Source organism: Apium graveolens, chromosome 3 (genome assembly GCF_009905375.1).
Source record: "Apium graveolens cultivar Ventura chromosome 3, ASM990537v1, whole genome shotgun sequence".
NCBI classification, from domain to species: Eukaryota; Viridiplantae; Streptophyta; class Magnoliopsida; order Apiales; family Apiaceae; genus Apium; species Apium graveolens.
Window position 1 is genome coordinate 176,252,566 of NC_133649.1, and position 7,390 is coordinate 176,259,955.

The following is a 7,390-nucleotide window of genomic DNA, read 5'->3' on the forward strand; positions in this document are numbered from 1 at the left end:
TAGAAATAAGCAAGAAATATGGTAAAATGATAAAATAAATTTGCAAATGAATTTTTCATTTATGAAAAATTCATTTGTAAATTCATTCAAGAACAGATTCCAGATATTAATTAAATTAATCACTAAAACTATTCAACATGCCCAATTTACCAACTAATCTGGTAAATGTGGATTCGTCAAGTGGTTTAGTGAAAATATCTGCTATTTGTTCTTCTGTTGGAACAAAAAATAGTTCAACAGTACCATTCATGACGTGCTCTCTAATAAAATGATACCTGATGTCAATGTGCTTTGTCCTCGAGTGCTGCACAGGGTTGTTGGTGATGGCTATTGCACTTGTGTTGTCACATAAAATAGGAATCTTGTTTAATACAGAGCCATAGTCTCGTAGTTGGTTCCTAATCCACAAGATCTGAGCACAGCAGCTTCCAGCAGCAATATATTCAGTCTCGGCCGTTGAGTTGGAAACTGTTTGCTGTTTCTTGCTGTACCATGAGACTAGCCTGCTTCCTAGGAATTGACAACTTCCTGGGGTGCTTTTCCTATCAACAACACTTCCTGCATAATCTGAATCTGTATATCCGACAAGGTTAAAACCAGATTCTTTAGGGTACCAAATACCTAGATTTGGTGTTCCCTTAAGATATCTTAAGATTCGTTTAACAGCAACGAGATGAATATCTCTAGGATCTGCTTGGAACCTTGCACATAAACATGTAGCATACATAATATCTGGTCTACTTGCAGTAAGATAGAGTAACGAGGCAATCATACCTCTGTAGCTTGTGACATCTACCTTAATGGAGTTTTCACATGGTCCAAGCTTGACAGCTGTAGTTGATGGAGTCCTTGCTGATGCAGAATCCTCTAGATTGTACTTTTTGAGGAGTTCCTTGAGATACTTGGATTGACAAATAAATGTTCCATCTAACCTTTGATTTACTTGTAATCCAAGAAAGAACTTCAGCTCTCCCATCATGCTCATTTCAAACTTGCTGTGCATTAACTTAGCAAATCTCTTACAGAGATTATCATTAGTAGACCCAAATATTATATCATCCACATAGACTTGGACTAATATAGTATCATTCTTATGTTTTTTAGAAAAGAGAGTTTTGTCTATGACACCTCTAATAAAGCTATTTTCAATAAGAAATTCAGAGAGAGTGTCATACCATTTTCTTGGAGACTGTTTTAGCCCATAGATAGCCTTGAAAAGAAAGAAGACAAAATCCAAATGATCTGGATCTTCAAAACCAGGAGGTTGCTCTACATATACCTCTTCATCCAGCTTTCCATTCAGAAAGGCGCTCTTGACATCCATTTGATAAACTTTAAAGTTTGAAAATGCTGCGAATGCCAGAAATATCCTGATGGCCTCAAGTCTAGCCACTGGAGCATAGGTTTCATCATAATCAATACCTTCAGCTTGAGAATACCCTTTAGCTACCAGTCTTGCCTTGTTTCTTGTAACCACACCATCTTCATCTAGTTTATTCCTGAATACCCACCTAGTACCAACAGCTTTCTTGTGTACAGGCCTAGGTACCAGTTTCCAGACTTGTTGACTTTCAAACTGATTGAGTTCATCTTGCATAGCAATCACCCAATCTGGATCAGTCAGTGCTTCTTCAATTTTCTTAGGTTCCATCTCAGAAAGAAATCCTGAGAACAGACACTCATTTTGAGTAGCACGTCTAGTTCTGACTCCAACATCTGGATCACCAATAATCAACTCAAAAGGGTGAGCTTTATTCCAGACTGTCTGTCTTGGAAGATGTGATCTTGATGATTCGCCTTGAAATTCATTGTGATGTTGTGTCCTACTAGATGATCCTTCAGCATCTCCCCCTGAGTTGTTGCCATGTTGACTTGAAGATTCTCCGTCAGTAGCAGTGGTATCTCCATTGTTGCCAAAGTTTCCATCACTATTACCTTGAGTATCATCAGGATTAACAGGTTCTTCACCAGCAACAACCTCAGGTTCTTGACCATGTTCTGATTCTGAATCTGACGTATCATCAAACTTCAGTTTCTCAGAAGGATCTTCAGTTTGGATACTAGGGAGTTTAGTGTCATCAAATGTAACATTGACACTTTCAGTTACTTTGTGTTGATCAATGATATACACTCTATATGATCTTCTTCTATATCCAACAAAAATACCCTCATATGCCTTTGCCTCGAACTTACCACGACGATCATCTCCATCCTTGAGCACGAAGCATCTGGCACCAAATACATGAAAGTATTTGATAGAAGGTTTCTGTTCATTCAAAATCTCATAAGGAGTTTTCATGAAGTCTTCGTTGATTAGAGTTCGATTCTGAGTATAACATGCAGTATTGACAGCTTCAGCCTAAAAGTACATTGGAAGACCTGATTCATTTAACATCGTTCTTGCAGCTTCAATCAATGTACGATTCTTCCTTTCTACCACTCCATTTTGCTGAGGGGTTCTAGGAGCTGAAAAATGTCTGGTAATCCCTTTGTCTGTACAGAATCCATTGAGAAGTGTATTCTTGAATTCTGTCCCATTATCTGACCTTATTGCTCTAACAGGGACGTTAGAATCTAACTCAATCATCTTGATATGATCAATCACAACTTGTGGTGTTTCATCCTTAGAGTGAAGAAATAAAACCCACGTATACTTGGAATAGTCATCAACTATCACAAGACAGTAACACTTCTTGACATAGAAAGGATATTAACTGGACCAAATAAATCCATGTGCAATAATTGCAGAACACCAGTTATGGAAGATGTGTCAGTGCCTTTGTGACTTGCTTTCTTTGACTTTCCTTTCTGGCAAGCCTCACATAGTCCTTCTGGAGAGAATTCCAGCTGAGGCAGACCTCTTACCAATTCTCTTTTGACAAGAGAATTCATTGTTTTGAAATTGAGATGGGAAAGTCTCTTGTGCCATAGCCAACTCTCATCTGACGATGCCTTTGCATAGAAACAATTGACTTCAAGATTGCTTCTAGAGTTCATGTCAGCTACGAACAGATTTCCTTTCCGGATTCCCATTAAGGAGGGTTTTTCACTTTTCTTGTGCAGAATCTGACACTTCAGCTTGTCGAATAAAACATTGTAGCCGTTGTCACAGAACTGACTAATGCTAAGCAGATTGTGTTCAAGTCCTTACACAACATATACATTTTCAATGATAACATTTCCAGCTTGCAAACAGCCATATCCCTCCGTTAAACCTTTGCTGTTATCTCCAAAGGTAACCACTGGGCCAGCTTTCTCAACCACATTTGATAGCAGGGCTCTATCTCCGGTCATATGTCTTGACGATCCGCTGTCAAGAATCCACACTACCGGTTGTACCTGTTTAATGCCCTGCAATACAAATGGATTAGAACTTCTTCGGAACCCAAGCTTGGCTGGGTCCGGCATACTTGTAAAATTGGCCTTTATCAGGCAAAACAACATTCTTAATTTCACTATTCTCAACATTCTCAATGACTGAACATTTGACCTTTAAAACAGCCTTATCAAATTTCTGTTTAGGCTTAGGCACAAATGTCTCCTTTCTAGCTTTAGGAGGACTAGCAGTCTTAGACCTATCATGCTTTCTATTATTCACATGCTGACGAGAAGTAGTCTTATCATTAGAAACATGCTTACCATTAAAATAAGCAAACAACAGATTAAAAGCACAAGACATACAATCAGGAACACCACATGCTTTATGAGAAGGATTAACAATAGGCAACTTATGCATGGTAGACATGGCATTTGTGTTATCCAACTCATGTGTGTCTGAGTTAGTCTCAGTTGCTTTCACAACCTTGACTGGAACCTTTGACACACTTGACTTGGAGACAGCTTTCCCATTAGCATTATCTTCAGCACGGATTTCTTCTTGAATAATAAAAGAGGTCTCATCAAATGGTTCAGCAATTGATTCTTTATAGAGGGGTTCATCAACACCCTTAAGCACATGTGGTACTTCCCTGCCTTTAGCACATACATGAGGAGGGGAGTTTATGCCTAATTTTCCAATAGCAGCATTGTAATCATAACCTATTCCATGTGTTTGATTAACAGCTTGCTTATTATAAAACTCTTTGGACTTCGAACAAGAATTAAAGTAAGCTTTAACCTTAGCCTCAAGACCGGTGATCTTGTCTTTGAGAATAGTTTCGAGTTGTCTATAACAGTCAACTCTATTCTCTAGAAAAGATACTTGTTCTTTTAGTTTATCTTGATTAATGTGCACAAGTCTTAATTCATTGACCTCTTTCTCAAGGTCTTTGATTTGTTGATTTAACAATTCATTATCACGACGAGCACAATCTAAGTTACCTCTTAGATGATAAACCATTTCAGCATCAGAAAGTTTTACCTCTTTTCTTGACGATGAGGTGCTTGCATTACTAGCCATGAGAGTAAGATTCCCAACTTCTTCATCTTCACTGTCAGTATCATCCCAGCTTCTTCCCTTTGCCAGGTACGCCCTTTCAGATTTACTCTTCTGATTAGAATCATAAGATTTCTTCCTAGCTTGTTTTGGCTTCCTGCATTCTGTGGCAAAGTGTCCCAACTCATTACAGTTGAAGCATCGAATGGTGCTTCGATCAACCATCCCTGTTTTATACCCACCACTGCTGGTGTTAGAGGATGAAGATCCACCTTTCTGGAATCTGTTGTAGTTGGACTTGTACTTGAACTTGGGATTCCTTTTGAATCTGACATTTGAGAATCTCTTGACAATCAGGGCCATTGACTCATCCTCCAATTGCTCCAGTTCTTCCAAGGAATAATAATCATCTCCTGATTGATTTGTAGTAGGAGAATCAAATTCTGCTACTATCACATTATCTTCAACCTTGGAAGACTGTACCATTCTTTCTGACTGTTGAGATTGTTGTTGATATTGTGGTTGTTGTTGTTGTTTATCAGCTACTAGAGCAGTAGACGTGCTGACCACTCTTCCTTTCCCGTAAACTTCCTTCTGCTGAATCTGCTCCAGCTCATAAGTCTTTAACACACCATAGAGCCTTTCCAAAGAAATCTCACTCAGATCTCTTGCTTCTCTTATGGCAGTGATTCTATGTTCGAGATGAGTTGGCAGTGTTAAAAGGAACTTTTTGTTGACCTCCCTGATGGAATAGTATTTACCATTAATATTCAGGTTGTTGATCAATGCATTGTACCTCTCAAACACTTCAGTGATTCCTTCTCCTGGATTTGATTTGAAATATTCATATTCAGAGGTTAGGATTTCTAGTTTGTTCTCCCTAACTTCCTCTGTGCCTTCATTAATAATCTCAATAGTTTCCCAGATATGTTTGGAATCTTTACAATTCATCACATGTCTATTCATCAGGGGATTAAGGGAATCTACTAAGATTAATTGAAGGCTAGCATCCAGGGAAGCTTCTTCTATTTCAGCAGGAGAGAAGTCCTCAGGATCCTTCACATAAGTTCTCGCTTTGGTGATCACCACATCATTTTCTATTACCTCTGGTTCAATAACCATAGGAATTTTTGGACCCTTCTTCAACACTTGCAAATATTTGGGATTAGCAACCTGTAAAAACAGTAGCATCTTCTTCTTCCACATAACATAATTCTCTTTATCGAAAAGTGGAATTTTAACGGTTCCAACTTTTTGTGTAGTCATTATGAATTTTTTTTTAGTGAATAAAAAATTCAAGAAGTGAAAGAAACACAAAAGTCTAGGATCTAGATTTGTACGTTAATCAGAAGGCTCTGATACCAATTGTTAGGTCCCAATTTATTTGTAGAAGGGGGGGTTGAATGCAAACAATACCGTTTAGTCGAATAAAATGCGGAATAAAATTGTGAAACAAAATTCAAGTTAAATAAAACTTTTATTAAACTTGAAAGGTGTTACAACTACGGTATCGGTTACAAGGGATTAATCTCAAATCAATTATTACAAATCTAGAATAAATTCGACATGAACTTTTTCTATTTTTGTAATTAAAAGATCAAATGCTAAATGCGATTTGAGATTAAGTTCTAGGGATTTTAATCCGCTAGATTGATACACAAGAACAAGAGAGTGATTTCTAGTTGATTGGATTTAACTTTACAAGCTAGAAATTGTAATCTTGAATTAGCAGATAAGATGAAATATTTGGCTGCTTGTTCTCTTTTTGTTCTTGGCTTCTGTTTGATTGCTCTCAGTATGTTTTTTTTAAATTGGATGCTTCTGCTTCTATTTAATCAACACAGCCGAGATTAAAATGAACTGGTATGACAATCATTTGTCCAATAATACTTTCGGTGTGACAATCTTTTAGAGCTAGCAAGACAATTAAAATGAACTAGCAAGACTTTCGGTATGACTATTGATTGTCATACTGATTGTCATATTAGTTCAAATGAAATTGTCTTACTGAATTAATAAGTGATTTTAATCTAAATAATAATTCTATCAAGACAATCAACTGAATTAGCATGACTTTCGGTATGACAATCAATTGTCATACCGATTGTCATACTAGTACAATCAGTTGTCTTTTTAGAATTAAAACAGATTTTAATCAATTAAAATTCTGAAAAACCTTAATATTAATTCAGAATTAATTAATCAATTAATTTAATTAATCAAATAAATTAATCTTTGCAGATATAATTTATTTTCATAATTAAATTATATGACTTAATTAATTAATAGAGAATTAATACTAACGCTGAGCAGCATCCATTCTTCTGACAATCTTCTGAAAGTCACTGAGACTTATGAATCAATTCCGCCACTTCAATGCTGACACTCGATGTACTGTCTGGTTCATGAGTGACTAACTTTCGTGACGTTTCTTCATGTCTTGACTTTGTTGTTCTGATTGAATCCTTGTAATAAATAATACCCTGACGAGATCTCTGTCACTTGATTAAATCCACGATCTTGATTTATATCACTGAGGCATGATCAAATTCTTGAACTTCTTCCAGTGAATCTTCAAGTCTGCAGATGAACAATGTTTCTTTATTCTTTGACAAATGTTACTTTGTGAGATCTCTCTGATGATAGATCCACTATTTACTTATTACATTCTTATTTGAGTTGAGTTAAATACTCGAATAAACGCGTAGGCTATGACATATGCCTTTCAGGTTCAAACAAGAAAGAAAACATGCATCCAAGATTATTACTTAAGCAAAGAATCACAAGTAAAAAACAAGAACTTCTTCTCCTTCGTTGTATTGTGCTATTAGGTCTTCTTGCTGCTATCTCCTTGCTCCCTGTTAGGTCACACACACTGTAGAAGGGGGTTGAATACAGTGTATACTACAATCAAATCGAATTAAGAACACAAGTATGAAACACAAAATAATCTTATTAATAAAACAGTATTACAATGGAACCGTTCTCTCTCAGTGATGAACAAATATCACGAGA